We start from the raw sequence: 16,682 nt of genomic DNA, 5'->3' as shown, positions 1-16,682 counted from the left end.
CTCTCGCTCATCCGCTCTCACTACCCTCGATGGCGGAGCGGCCCACAGGTACACGGCGGTCCCTCAGGTGGACCGAGCAGTTGCCCAGCAGTTCCTATGGTTCACGTTCGACAGCCAGACGTATTAGTACAAGGTCCTCCCCTTCCGTCTTTACGAAGGTCGCAGAGGCAGCCCTTGTCCTGCTTTGGGAATCAGGCATCTGCATACTCAACTACCTCGACGACTGGCTCATCCTGGCCCACTCCCGAAAGTTACTATGCGCCCACAGGGACCAGGTGCTCAGGCACCTCAGCCGTTTAGGGCTTCAGGTCAACTGGGAAAAGAGCAAGCTCGCCCCGGTTCAGAGTATCTCTTTTCTCGGCATGGAGTTAGACTCAGTCTCAATGTCAGCGTGCCTCACCAACGAGCGTGCGCAGTCAGTGGTGAAATGCCTCGCCACCTTCAGGCCAGGCATGGTTGTCCTTTTAAAACTTTTCCAAAAGCTCCTGGGGCATATGGCGTCTTCCACGGCGGTCACACCGCTGAGGTTGATGCATATGAGACCGCTTCAGCACTGTCTCCAGACTCGAGTCCCAAGACGAGCATGGCGCCGCGGCACGCACCGTGTGATCATCATCCCCGCCTGCTGCCAAATTTTCAAACCCTTGACAGACCTCTGCTTTCTGTGGACGGGAGTCCCCTTGCAGCAAGTGTCCCGACACGTCCTGGTCACTACTGATTTTATTACAACATTTCATTTCATTTAATTTATTTATGTATTCTCTTTTCATGGTAATGCAACACGAAATGCCACAACAGCAATTTAACAAATCCAACAAACACAACAAAAATACATTCCATGACAAAAAGAACAGGAGTAGGAAGAAGAAAAAAAAATCTTATAAAATCCTACCCCATTCTTATAATAATAAAAAAAATTTACAAATTAGATGACCTCACCAACATTACAAAAGATAACAACAACAAAAAATAACAAAACAGCCCAGACCAGATAATCTACTTTCAATTTTAACAATTTTCCTTTTTTTTTTTTTTTTTTTTTATTATTAATTCTACTTACACAACACTAAACAAACAAACATAATAATAAATAAGAAAAATCTTGTTTAATAGTGCAGTTCCCCGTCTGTCGCTACCACAGGATTGTCATTCCCACGTGATTGAGGACGACGGGCTCGGTTCATGGTGGCGGACACGCTATCACGACAACGCTTGCACAGTGGAGAGTGGAGGCTTCACCCCCAGTCGGTCCAGCTGATTTGGGAACGGTTCGACAAGGCTCAAGTAGACCTGTTCGCCTCCCGAGAGACCTCCCACTGCCTGCTCTGGTACACCCGAACGGAGGCTCCCCTCGGGGCAGACACACTGGCACACAGCTGGCACATAGCTGGCCCACGGGGCTGCGCAAGTACGCATTTCCCCCAGTGAGCCTTCTTGCACAGGTGCTGTGCAAGGTCAGGGAGGACGAGGAACAAGTCACTCTAGTGGCTCCTTATTGGCCCACTTGGAATTGGTTCTCGGATCTCGTTCTCCTCGCGACAGCCCCTCCCTGGCGAATTCCCCTGAGGAAGGACCTTCTTCCAGGGATGAAGACCCACAGAGGTGAGCAGTTAGGTCAATGCTCTCATTCCTGCAGGAGAGGTTGGAGGGGAGGCTGTCCCCCTCCACCTTGAAGGTGTATGTAGCTGCTATCGTGGCCCACCACGACACAGTAGACGGCAAGTCTTTGGGTAAGCACGACTTAATTATCAGGTTCCTAAGAGGCGCCCGGAGGTTAAATCCCTCTTTCTCTGCTTTGGTAGACAGCGGAAAGGGAACACTGTCTCCAAACAGAGGCTTTCCCACTGGGTAGTTGACACCATTACATTGGCCTATCACACCCAGGCTGTGCCCCCGCCCCTTGCGGGTCCGAGCACACTCTACAAGAAGTGTTACATCCTCATGGGCACTAGCAGACATATGCAGAGCAGCGGGTAAGGCAACACCCAATACATTTATGAGATTTTACAATCTCAGGGTTGAGTCGGTTTAGTCCCATGTTTTCTCAGGTCCAAGCTGGTAGAACTCGGTAACGCGCTGACAACTGACCGGGTGGATCGCTTGCTCCTAGCGCCCTTTCCCTCCGTTGAGGTAAAATTCCAGGAGATCCCACTAACTTGGCTCCCTGGATGACTCCTCCCTACCATCCTTAACCTAGACGTTTGTGGTGAAGAACTACGCTACCTATGATCTTGAAGGGAAACGATACATCAGCGTTGCGGCCAACAAAGCTTATATATTATATAATATTATATACTATATCTGAATATTTTGCAACTGAATTTAAATATATTGTTTTTATACTTATAATAAACTTTTTTAAATCAATAGTTTTATTTCTTTCCATCGATTAGCTCATTCACCATGCATTTTGGGATTGTAGTTCCTTCCCTTATTAAAGACGTTATTTACACAGTCTTGCACCTTTGTCTTTTTGCCCAATTTTCAAATACTTTTTGCTTCAAATCAAAGTAATGTTGTGATTCACCGCAGAGCTGGCTGGCTTGGCTCTTGGTTTAAAAACCCTTTTATGAACCATTTTATTAAATACATTTGGAAAGAATACATTTGGAACCAGGGCAGCATTCCATTTTTTACACCCTCCCCTCGCAAACTTCCATCCGTCTTAAGGACTCTGATAAACATCTTACACTGCGTGAGTGTCCATTTGGCAATTTTTGCACCTGAGTAAACAACATCTTCAGACTGGGATGGATGCAATCACAGGTACAGGTATAGTTTAATTATAATTTCAGCTATTTATGTATAAATCTTGTTTTGTATAAATGAACTATTAAAGTTTTACAGAAACAAAAATGTTAACACTTCAGTAAACACAGGCTATGACTGGGTCAGTTTAAAGGGTAAGTTCACCCCAAAATGAAAATGATCTCATCATTTACTCACCCTCATGCCATCCCAGATGTGTGTGACTTTCTTTCATCTGCTGAACACAAACGAATTAGAAGGATTTCAGCTCTATTGGTCCATACAATGTAAGTGAATGGGTGCCAACATTTTGAAGCTCCAAAATCCACATAAGGGCAACATAAAAGTACTGCAGGTCTTCATGGGTCCACCCTAACCCGTACGGGTCCCGTTCTATTGCTGCGGGTCCCGGTACTGTTTAACATTATGTGTAATACCCGAGTTGATCCGTGATCAGACAGCTCTGATGATCCGTGAAGACCTCTACTCCAGATGACTCTAGTGGTTAAATCCATATTTTATCTTCTGAAGCAATATGATAGTGGGTGAGAAACAGATCAATATTTAAGTCCTTCTTCCTTTACTTTCACATTCTTCTTCTGTTTTTTTGTGATTTACTTTGTTTTTTTGTGCAGCGCAGAGAGGGGAATTTCTGACTTCAACATTGATCTGTTCCTCACTCACACCTATCATATCGTGTCTGAACACATGGATTTAACCATTGGAGATTTATGGATTACTTTTATGCTGCCTTTATGTGGATATGTTTCAAAATTTGGCACCCATTCACTTACAATACAGTACATTGTGAGGACCTACAGAGCTGAAATGTTCTTCTAAATATCTTCATTTGTGTTCTGCAGAAGAAAGAATATCATACACATCTGGGATGCCAGGAGAGTGAGTAAATCATGAGAGAATTCAAATTTTAGGGTGAACTATCCCTTTAAGGTATATATGTAACTCTTCTAAACTGTTTATTTAACCTAATTCCACTTACAGCTGTAAGCTTTACGTTGCATCATTCACTGGAGTTGTGTGGAGTAGGGCTGATGAAGCGTGATCTGCTCTGATGTCACAATCGAGTTGCTTTGTGGGATATGGAGCTGCATGAAGTGTATACCTGAGTAGGCTCGCTCACTCGGTCAAAAGCGAGGGGTTGAGGGTCTGTCAACAGAAACTTCCCTCGCCCACTTAACGAAGTGCTACGGACTTCCAAAATGGCGGCGAGCATTTTCCCAAGGAGAAGTGCTTAGGACAGTTAAAAAGTGAATGTTAAAAGTGTTTGAGGATGTTAAAATTGAAGTGGAACGCAGCCCAATATGGTTGAAAAAGTGTGGGGGAGTTCTGAAAGTTACAGTATGTTTCCACGATTTCAAAAGATCAAGAAAAATTCAATGTCTAATTTAAGAAGACATCTCCCTGTCAGGTTTACATAAATCATCCACTTGCCTGATGAAAATGCACAAGCAATAAAACATGAATAGTATTATGATGAAGAGTTGATGGAGCAAATGGGACTGTTGAGGATGAGCAGGCACATGATGAAGAAAATGGAGGAAGATTCATGATTCAATAAGTTCCTGTCAAAGCAAAGTCTGCTGTAGTGCTGCTCACACATAAATAACAAGCTCTCTACAAGATCTCATACACACTACAAACAGTCATTAATTACAACTTCTTACCTCCGTCAATGCACACGCGCACACACACACGCACACACACACACACACACACACACACACACACACACACACACACACACACACACACACACACACACACGCACACACACACACACACACACCAGGGCTGGGCAATACAGCTTAATATATTTAAGCTTCTTGAAAATATTTTATAAACAGTGGCCCCAAAAACTATTTGAACACTTAAAGGTGCATTCAGTATTTCTAATCCAATACACTTTTTGTCAAATTCTGCAAATTTCCCCTCACGGTCTGCTAGCTGTCCATTCTGTGGATGGGCTGAAAAAAATCTAGTATTTGTACACAGCCCTGACTCTGTAAATTGGACAAAGTGAATCAGACCGATCCACACAACACTACTCCAGCCAATCAGCAACAGGGGGTGGCTCTTGCGCGTGCACAGGATGGGGGTTGGGGGCAGAGCGAGAGGGAAATTCAATAGAAATCTGGCTGATGCGAACTTTCTAAACTCCAAGGAGGACAAATTGCTGAGAAACAGACCAAGAGAAAAAGGTCAGACGAATATAAACAACAAAAGAAGGATTATGATAAGTCAAGGGCGGAGCATCCAAAGGAGCACTGAAGGGAGGGGTGTGTTTGTTTTGGCAGTTGAGTTCGCATATCAACAATGTTTCTCAGGAAACGCTGCTTTAAGTCACACTTAAAAATGTATGTCACTGCATTTGATACAAAATATATAAAAAGAAGTCTGCAAACAAATAATACAAGAGCTTTTCTTAATACTAACTTCACTTTCAGCCATTTCTGCTGTTACCTTTAAGCAACTTGCATCAAAGTGAATGCATGGAATCAGTCCTCAAGTTAACACAGGTGTCCCAGCAGAGTGACCACAGGCATAGTTTATCACATCAACTATGGGCATGTATTTCAAGTCAAAATTATTTTTAATCTTGTGTAAGACATTCATTTTAGATATCCACAATTAAACTTTTACTATTAAAATTATTATATAAAATATTTTTTTTCTATCAAGAATAATTTTTTTTACTAGTGCAAACCTAATTACTAATCTCAACAATTTGCATTTTTATTCCTGTTTAAATGCAATCACAAATATCCATAATTTCTTGCTAGCTGAAATGCTGAAATAATCATTTCAGATATCTCAAATGTGATTGTAACAAATGAGAGATATCTGTAATTACTCTTCAATATATTGATATCTGAAATCCATTTCCTGATATCTCAAATTAACATTGCCACAAAATAAATAAAACAATAATAATTATAGACATCTAAAATTCACATTTTTTCTAGTTTAAAAATAAAGTTGATTTTAAACTAGTACGAAATTGTAGATACTGTATCTGTAATTATGAAGTAAATGACAGATTATTGAGAAATTATACTAGTGAAAGTACAGTTACAAATATAAATATAGCTGCAAGCAGCGATGGCGGGCCCAAGCCGGTGGCACCGCCACCCCCGTGCCTTTAGGGTCGCTGGTGGCACCGCCACCCCCATGCCTTTAGGGTCGCTGTGCACGATGGGCAATAACGTAACCTCGCTTTGACTGTCGAGAAGATGTGTGCTGTAGAGCTTGCATCAGTGTGTGCTCTGCAAAAGTCGTGATCGAGGGCACATATCGACCACAAAGTATCGTGAGCACCCTTCCGATACCTAAAATGAAAAATGAGACACCCTACGGTCTCATGGAGTTAATGGACACATGAAATAAGTACACAAGACTGAAAATTCATATGAAGTGTGCCATTTAGGACAGGGCCTATGACCGTGAACCACAATAGTCACATCTGTGAGATAATTCAAATGTAGAATAATTTTTAATGTCATAGGATGTCATAGGTCAATATCTTTTGCAGCACTTAAATGTGTTAATCCAGAAGGCCAGTATTTATCTGGAGGTCTTTGTACAGGTTTATCAATGTAATTATAATTTACGCTTATGTGTTCCTATGATATGCAATGGAAGTACATTTTTATGTTTAACATGGGTGTATTCACAATACATAGCATACGATATAATATCTTAAGATTATTTATCATTATGTTAAGTACATCACACAAATGTGACTGTATTCACCTGTAATGTCTCCAATAAGTACAGTATATTGGCCTGTATGGCCATGATATATTGCCTTAGCTAGACTTTAGCTAACCTATTACATTAGCTAGTAGCTCATGAGTCATGAATGTTAGCAAGACACAAGTTAACTATATTTGCTTTTGGCTAATTAGCTGTATAGTCGAGGCACTTGAATTTTGTGACGTGTTTCAGAAAGATTATCGCGAAGACAGAGACAGCGCAGCCGGTTTATTTTCTTTATTTTACAAAAGCACAAGGTTTTGTTGTTATTTTAAGTGTACACAAATAAAAGTACGACTTTCATAGTTTGTGATGATGTATTAAATGTATCAGTATGGGCACAAATAACGCAGTATTTTTAGGGCCCAAGCACAAAGTGCGTAGGACCCTATTGTTTTCGTTAGGATTATTATTATTATTATTATTATTATTATTATTATTAGGGCCCAAGCCTTGAAAAGGCAAGGCCCTATTGTTTTCGTTAGGATTATTATTAGGGCCCAAGCCTTGAAAAGGCAAGGCCCTATTGTTTTCGTTAGGATGACTATGATTATAATTTTTTTTACGACTATTGGGGCACTTTTGGGGCTCTTAACGTGCTCGAAAACTCTTGAAACTTTGCACACGGGTCAGAACCCGCGGCCATTAGGGCCGGGCTGAAGCTGGTACCGGGCGTGGCAGGGGTTTCGACGGCGCCCCTGAAACGGGTCCGAAAACTTGGTCCATAAATCAAACACGCTTGCATGTAATAATATGAAACTCGGTACACATATAGATCTCATCGTTTCATATATCCTTCATACTTTTACTTTTTACCTCAGCCCAACAGGAAATCGTCTATTTAGGGTTGTTTGGAAAAGGCATGCAATGGAATTTGAAATACTCCTCCTAGAGAATTCCACCAATCGCCACGAAACTCGGTCAGCATGAAGTCAAGACATTGAGGATGAAAAATTGCCTGCGGATTTTTGATATCTCGAACGGTTTGGCCGTGGCGAGGAAACGAAATGATGGCGCGAAAAGAGAAACAGGAAGTGTGTTATAACGTCTGCATACATTAATTGATCTCGATGAAACTTCAGCAGTTTGTTCGCTGTAAGAGGCCGATCGCATGGATGTGACTATTGTGAGTCAAAGTTATAGCGCCACCAACTGGCAGAAGGAAGTGTGTCACTTTCAAAATGCTTTGAAATCACCCTCTTATTTTTACCCGATTTACTTAAAACTTTTGGTGTGTAATGTAAACACACGGCAGATGTAGACGTGTGAAAGGATTATTGATATCTTGGATACTGTTGCAGCGGCAATGCTTCAAACTCGAATATTCTTTTTGATGCTTTTAGACTCTTAGCATACTTGAAATTGCATGAAACTCGACAGACACATCACATTTATTAGCCAGTAGACATGTGCAAAGTTTCAGAAACGGGCGTGGTGCAGGGGCTCAGTAGCGCCACCTTTTGACAAAAAGTGAGGGGTTGGTTTTATACTTTAACCCACAGTCACAAAACTCAGTAATTATATTGTTCTCATCGAGCCGGACAACTTTCTAATTTACAGTCATTAGCTCAGACCAAAAGAAAGTCAGATATTTTGGTTTGAATGTGGATTTTTGGAGAATTTTCTCTGCCTCTCCCACTGACCCTACGTCTCTCTGTGTCTGGGGGAGGGGCTGATTTTGCTGATGAGTGAAATGCTTTTATTTTTGTTTTTCAAGGTTTTGGGGCCCTTAACGTGCTCAAAAACTCTTGAAACTTTGCACACGGGTCGGAACCCGCGGCCATCAGGGCCGGGCCGAAGATGGTACCGGGCGTGGCAGGGGGCTCGACAGCGCCCCTGGAATGGGATTCAAACACTTGTCCAGTATATCAAACATGCTTGCATGTAATAATATGAAACTCGGTACACTTGTAGATCACATCGGGCCGAACAACTTTCGTGCTCTAAGTTTTACGCCAGCCCAACAGGAAGTCGGCTATTATGGGTTGTTTGGAAACACATGCTCTGGAATTATATATATTTCTCCTAGAGAATGAATCCAATCGCCACCAAACTCGGTCGGCATGAAGTCAAGACATTGAGGATGCTACATTCGGACGGATTTTTGATATCTCGAACGGTTTGGCCGTGGCGAGGAAATTGATTTGGGACTAAAAAGGACACATGAAGTGTGTTATAACTTAGTTAGTTCTATCTACAGTTACAAAACTCGGCGTGTATATTGTTCTCGTCGAGCTGAACAACTTTCTAATTTACAGTCATTAGCTCCGACCAACAGAAAGTCAGATATTGTGGTTTGAATGTGGATTTCTCTGAATTTTTCTCTCTCTGACAGACAGACCTGCGATTCTGTGTGTGTGTGTGTGTGTGTGTGTGTGGGGGGGGGGAGGGAGAGGGGTTTTCTGTTGGGTGAGATTTGCATTAAGATATTGTTTTTCAAGGTTTCCGGGACTTTTGGGGCCCTTAACGTGCTCAAAAACTCTTGAAACTTTGCACACGGGTCAGAACCCGTGGCCATCGGGCCGGGCTGAAGCTGGTACCCGGCGTGGCAGGGGGTTCGACAGCACCCCTTGAACGGGTCTGAAAACTTGGTCCATATATCAAACATGCTTGCATGTAATAATATGAAACTTGGAACACTTCTAGATCTCATCGGGCCGAACAACTTTCGTGCTCTAAGTTTTACGCCAGCCCAACAGGAAGTCGGCTATTATAGGTTGTTTGGAAACACATGCTCTGGAATTATATATATTCCTCCTAGAGAATTAATCCAATCGCCACCAAACTCGGTCAGCATGATGTCAAGACATTGAGCATGAAAAATTGCCGGCAGATTTTTGATATCTCTAACGGTTTGGCCGTGGCGATGAAACGAAATGATGGCGAGAAACGAGAAACAGTCAGAGTGTTATAACTTCTGCATACATTAATTGATCTCGATGAAACTTCAGCGGTGTGTTCGCTGTAAGAGGCCGATCGCATGGATGTGACTATTGTGAGTCAAAGTTATAGCGCCACCAACTGGCAGAAGGAAGTGTATCACTTTCAAAATGCTTTAAAATCACCCACTTATTGTTACACGATTTACTTCAAACTTTATGTGTATAATGTAAACACCCGGCAGATGTAGACGTGTGAAAGGATTATTGATATCTTAAATACTGTTGTTGTGGCAGCTCTTCAAACTTGAATTTTCTTTTTGATGCCTGGTGCAGGGGCTCAGTAGCGCCACCTTCAGACAAAAAGTGGGGTATTGGTTTCATACTTTGACCTAGAGTCAGATATTTTGGTTTGAATGTGGAACACATTGCAAATGAACTTTGAAGCTCCAAAAAGCACACAAAGGAAGCATAAAAGCAAGGAAGTGTGTTATAACTTTTGCATATATTAACTGATCTCGATGAAACTTCAGCAGTGTGTCACATGGATGTGACTACTGTGAGTCAAAGTTATAGCGCCACCAACTGGCAGAAGGAAGTGTGTCACTTTCAAAATGCTTTGAAATCACCCCTTATGTCTCAATTGAACAAACAGTTGATAAAGAAATCGGGTATCAATATATTGAATTATGAATTATTGCAGTGATCAACTTTAATGTCCGGTTAAGATGAAAATAAACTATTGCTCTGTCTAAGCCATTATCTTTCTGAAACACGTCACAAAAACTTACAGAAACTGATAACACAAACATGATGTTGGAAATATACACTTATCAGAATAGTTATATTAAACTTTAGTCTATTTCAGTTAAAGCCATTTCAGTTATAAAGCTGTCTCATGTAATTTCTCCTTTAATTCTATAATATAACCACTAGGTGGAGTTCTAAGCCTATTTTCTGTATTCTCGTTGTTTTAACGTATGAAGAAGACTTGTGTACATGTTGTTGAGAACGCAGTAAAGTGTGACGATATTTCGTTCTGTGAGTTTTATGAGTACTCCGAGTCTTTATTAAAACCAACACATGAAACATATGTCTAAAGAAAGTAGGGATGGGTTGATCGATCCGAACGTATCAAAACGTCCGAGAATGATGATCAAATTTCAAAATGCTTTGAAATCACACTCTTATTTTTATTGTAAACCTGTGATAAAACATATATGCTTGTGTTTTACATTTTTAAGAAAACAAAAAAAATGGCAGCAAACAACCACTTTTATAATTATTGTTTTGCGATCTTTGCGATTGATTTTCTTTCTGATTAATTTTCTGATAAATCTACCATTTGTTGTTGAAATGACGTAGTTCCAACGGAGTGCGAAGTGGAGGGCGGGTCCACCTTCTTCATGTAGCCAATCAGATGAGCTAATCGCTAACTCTCGATTTACTCTTATCTGATTGGTTTAAAAACACGCCAGTCACCAGAACACATCTTTAACATAATTTGGCTCAGACCCGTTCTCGTTGCTGCAATGGTACTTTTAATAATGCACAAATGCATGTTAAATAATAAATAAATAAAAGAACAAATGAATAAATAAATGAATAAATAAACCATGATTACTTAAGGTTACAAATACACACACACACACTCCATCATTGCAATCTTGACATCGCAGCCTGTTCATTATATCCGCAATAAAATATAATAATAAAATAGCAAACCTAACATATAAAAATTACTCTGTTTAAATTAGGGCTGGGCGATAAAACGATCTCGATATGGCATCGCGATAATATTTATTTAGACTACGATGATAAACTTTTGACATGTTTACTCGATATGGATAGACCTAACAGCCTATTACAAAGCAGAAATAAACGGACAGCAGCCAGTCAGAACGCAGATTTTGGCTTGTGCGTCTAAGTACACGCCCATTTGCTAGCAGAGCACTGTTTGAGCTACCGGCAGTGAAGAAAGTGAGTGTAAAGAAAAATGAGTGGAACGATGAACTCGAACTATCTTCCAAAGCTGAGGAAATTGTTGACAAAAAGGTAACAAGACGTCAATTATATGGAAGTGGTTTGGATATCTGAAAAGCTGACGACGCGCAAATAAAGACGGTCTCGCGAAATATGCCGTCGGTCGGTGATAACCAAGACGGGAAACACAAATAAAACCTTTTCGGTCACCTGAAAAGGTACCATCCCAGCGACCACACCGAGAGTATGAAAATGCGGGCCCATGTTAATGTTACTCCGTCCAAAAGTTTTGCAGACTAGTCTTTCTGGCAAAAAACCTATAATAGGATAATTAGGGTTACATGAGCACTACCTAAAAGGTGACTGGTTTACAATGTTTACATTTTGCACTTTTTACTCAGATTGCTACCTCTAAAACATTTGAGATATTTAAAACCAGTACACAATTAATATTTTATTTATCTGACAGTTAAGTACTTAAATCTGCCAGGGACTTTGTGGTTCACTTGTTTACATTTGTTGTCTTGGTTGTACCTCTGCAAACATTTTGAAATGTTTGCTGCCCTGCCAAAGAAATTTGATGTGATAGTACTGTAGTCACAGCTTTTAGTTTGATATTTTATAATCAGTTACAAGGCAAGCTAACTTGCATTGTTTTGTCAAGGCAGATAAAGCATGTTTGCTAAAAGTAAAATGTTAACATTTAGATTTAAAGTTTATCAATATTCTTTTATAACAAAATATATTCTCAACCAATCCATGTTTGCACAGTTAAATGTTTGCATTGTTATTTATTTATGTTAACAAACTATATAGTTCAACTATTGAACCTTCTGGTTTCTTCAGGCATCATTATCAGTATACTTTTCAAACGGGCAGCATTATTAAATTATATATCGTAACAAATATCGATATCGATCAATATGGAAAAAATATTGTGATAATATATTTTGCCATATCGCCCAGCCCTAGTTTAAATAGTCAGTAGTACAATTCAGTATCATTCACAGTAAGCACCGCTCCACTGTGATGTTTCCAAGCATATTTTTAAGCATGTTAAGAGGATGATTTTCTACGTCGGTATTGGAGCGTGAGTAAAGTACAAAGCCTATAATAAAGAATAGTTTAGCATCCAAATACATCGCAAATGTAAAAACATTTTGATTGTAAAGAGAGCGTTTTTTTATTACGTGTTCTGTTCTGAATATCATTCAATTTCAAGGATTTGTTGTGGAATGTTTTGAGAGTATCATCAAATAAGAATAATTCTCTCGTTTTAGTGATTCCCTAGTTATTTTTTTATAATTCTAATCAGGTAAGGCAAGTAATATTCTCTGTGTCTTTATATAAATAAACCAAAACAAAAAAGTTTGAGAACCGCTGCTTTATGGCACGCTTTTGGATTGTGGTCAGCACAGAAAACAGCGCACCGATTCTTAAATGGTTTGAAAGTTATATTGAAATGCTTACAAAGGAATGGATAAGAGGAATCGACATTTTTATTTAAAAACAAGTCATCTGAAACCTGACATCAAGTAAGGTGAGGAACAACAAATTTCACACACTTGGAAAATGCTTTTATTTGAATGAGTGAATGTGGCTCTTAAAAGAGCCATTGTTGCTGCCCTTAAAAGGACATTTGTTGCTTCATCTTCTGAGTTCCACCTGCAGAGCTTCTCGGAGGTTGCTCGGCAGAAGCTGGTTTCCCTCTGGTCTGAGGTGGACTCCGTCTCTGCACAGATGGAACAAGCCGATGTTTCTGTGGTGAATGCAGCGCATCTGCCTCTCTGCCAAGAAGCCAGACATGGCGCCGTTGATCCACCGCCGGCTTCGTTCAATGCCATAGCCAGTCCTGCCAGTCTGTCCTCTCCAATTTAGACGGGGTAAAATGCCAGAAAACACCAGCCTGGTTCTGGGAAACATTTGTAAGACTTCGGTCAGGTCACTCTTTATTTCCGAAGAAAATCGAGGCGGTTGCGCCCACCCGACACAAACTGTTCCCTCCCAGGTGAATAATGAGAATATCTGGAGCTGTAGCTTTGGCCCTGAGAGAGCGCAGAGCTGGAAACAGCTGCTCCCAGAGTCTGCCTCCTCTGCCGTCCCAGGTGATCTCACACTGAAGACCGAGGTTTCCGTCCAGGCGCTGCTCACAGAAGCGAGTATGCAGTGTGCGGATGATGGAACTGCCGACGATCCAAACACGTGAAGCCATCTCAAAGACGAGTGAGGGAATGTGATTTACAACCGGTATTTATGAGTGTTGCACGTTTGGTTCCTAAAGGTGTTACAGGCCCCACCCATTTCCAGATTCAATAATCGGCTCGTTCTTACATAGTAGAGCACGCTCGCATCATGCGCAGTCTTCAAAAACGGTGCTTTATTTATTTATGTACCGTACAAAAACGGTACATAAATAACATTTGTATGTGTTCTAAACAAAAGACACAGGTTGTACTGAATGTCAGCTTGTTTATTTGGCTCAAGATAAGGATTTATTAAGTCCACATGTCATGCAAACAAGAAATGCTTCTAACTAGGTCGAGAGCTGTCGTTGCGAATGTTCGCTGGAGCTCTACAGCACACATCTTCTTCTCGACAGTCAAAGCGAGGTTACGTTATTGCCCATCGTGCACAGCAACCCTAAAGGCACGGGGGTGGCGGTGCCACCGGCTTGGGCCCGTCATCGCTGCTCGCAGCTTTAATGTTTAAGTTGTTTTCGCTGTTTCGAGAGAAAAATATAGCAGGACGTCATCTGGAATAATGCCAGAATTTAATATAATTATACCAGATTTCTTTCTCAACTGTTTGTTCACTTGAGACATAACAGACTCCTCAATATATCATGTATTTTTACACTTTGTTGTATGAAATTGTCCGTTCAGACGCAAGCAGCAGGCGTTCAAGCGAGCGTTAGACACGACGCTGCTCGATCGCTGTGTCACTCAATCTGCTCGCAAACATGTATTTGAGTTGTTTTCACATTTGTTGAGTTGAATAGTGTAAAATCGCTTGAATGTTCAAACAGGCAAACATTGTATACAACCGACAAACCTTCGTGAAGATGCGAGCAAAAATAATCTGTCAGACATAGAGCTGTCACGATAACTACTTTTTGTTGTGCGATATATTGCACATAAATTAATTGCGATAAACGATATTATTGTAATTTTCAGACCATTTTATGCCACTGATTACATAATGACAATATAATAGCATAATAATGCAAGTACACTGTTTCAAAGAACAAAGAACATTTTATTCTTATTCTATTCAATATTTAGACATTGTGAAATGTGAAAAAATATATCCCAAATAAATAAAACAAGTAAATAAATACACTTTCGTTAACAAAAAAGTGCAAGGTATCAAGAACTAGATCAAAACAAAGTAGGCTAATATGTCAATTTAAACTTTTAAAGTGTCTCACACAAAGGCACAGATGCATCAACAGGACATTTCTGCTGCCAGATTAGTTTTTAATTTTGTTAGGCAGATTCCGAGAAAGGAACACCAACATGTTTACCTTGTGGGGCTTAAGGCAGGATCTTACTGGGGTAACAATGTTACCAGCTGTGCTAAACAGTCTTTCTTATAGCGAGTTACGCTATCCGTGAGTGTGCGCCATTTCGCGCTGTCACGTTTATATTTGCACTGTCGGGAAAAGGCATCTGCAACAGATAACTGTCTGGAAGAAGGCCCCTCTCCAACTCCAGCTGCAGTTGTTGTTCCCAGGTTGAAAAACTGGGTGGGATGGTTATGTTTTAGGTGCGATTTTAAGTTTGTTGTGTTGCCTCTTTATGCTGCTACTGTTTTAAAACACAGTCGACATACCGGCTCGTTCACGTTAATTAGCTCTCCTCTCTCGTTCGGCTTAAAGCCAAAATGTTCCCACACCGGAGCTGAAGATTGCGGCTTTGAAATCAATTCCATGTTGGATTCGTTCTTCCTAACTGGCTCGCTGAAGATGTCACGAAACAGAACACTTTAAAATGCAGTTGGTTCACGCCTTCTCTTCACCTGACGGTGTCCGCTCTCTCTCTCTGTGTGTGTGTGTGGACACGCTGCCTGAGCCCCGCCTCCGACACAGAGTGCAGACAAGATGACAGAGGCAGCGCGATCAACTAAAATGTTGGTGACATTCATTTTAATGTAAAAATGAATCTGATTATTATTTTTAATATTAAAACAAATTATCAGTTGCAATATATCGCGGCACCAAAAATGATCGCGCTCATTTCCATATATCGTGCGATAAGTCGATATATTGACTATCGCGACAGCTGTAGTCAGACAACGCTAAAACAACATCATACTCTGAAGTTTTGATACGTTAGGATCGATAAGCCCATCCCTACTTTCTTTAGACATATGTTTCATGTGTTGGTTTTAATAAAGACTCGGAGTACTCATAAAACTCACAGAACGAAATATGAGTCACACTTTACTGCGTTCTCAACAACATGTAAGTCTTCTTCATACGTTAAAACAACGAGAATACAGAAAATATGCTTAGAACTCCACCTAGTGGTTATATTATAGAATTAAAGGAGAAATTACATGAGACAGCTTTATAACTTAAATGGCTTTAACTGAAATAGACTAAAGTTTAATATAACTATTCTGATAAGTGAATATTTCCAACATCATGTTTGTGTTATCCGTTTCTGTAAGTTTTTGTGACGTGTTTCAGAAAGGTAATCGCTTAGAGACGGCGCAGCCGGTTTATTTTCATCTTAACCGGACATCACAGTTGATCACTGCAATAATTCATAATTCAATATATTGATACCCGATTTCTTTATCAACTGTTTGTTCAATTGAGACATAAGGGGGTGATTTCAAAGCATTTTGAAAGTGACACACTTCCTTCTGCCAGTTGGTGGCGCTATAACTTTGACTCACAATAGTCACATCCATGCGACCGGCCTCTTCCCGCGAACACACTGCTGAAGTTTCATCGAGATCAGTTAATGTATGCAGAAGTTATAACAAAACTTCCTTGCTTTAATGCTCCCTTTATGTGCTTTTTGGAGCTTCAAAGTTCATTTGCAATGTGTTCCACATTCAAACCAAAATATCTGACTTTCTGTTGGTCTGTTTGTTCACTTGAGACATAAGAGGGTGATTTCAAAGCATTTTGAAAGTGACACACTTCCTTCTGCCAGTTGGTGGCGCTATAACTTTGACTCACAATAGTCACATCCATGTGACACACTGCTGAAGTTTCATCGAGATCAGTTAATGTATGCAGAAGTTATAACACACTTCCTTGCTATTTGCTCCCTTGATATGCTACCT

General features: G+C 40.5%; 1 protein-coding gene across 2 annotated transcripts in view; it reads right to left on the bottom strand.

Moving 5' to 3' along the window:
• Nucleotides 1–16,682, bottom strand: part of LOC127617263 (gamma-aminobutyric acid receptor subunit alpha-2) — a 146,464-nt gene that overhangs the window by 4,438 nt on the left and 125,344 nt on the right. The window lies entirely within an intron of this gene.

The sequence above is a fragment of the Xyrauchen texanus genome, chromosome 23, assembly GCF_025860055.1.
Source record: "Xyrauchen texanus isolate HMW12.3.18 chromosome 23, RBS_HiC_50CHRs, whole genome shotgun sequence".
NCBI lineage: Eukaryota > Metazoa > Chordata > Actinopteri > Cypriniformes > Catostomidae > Xyrauchen > Xyrauchen texanus.
Note: the sequence above shows the minus strand (reverse complement) of the source record. Positions and strands in the feature narration are given on the sequence as shown.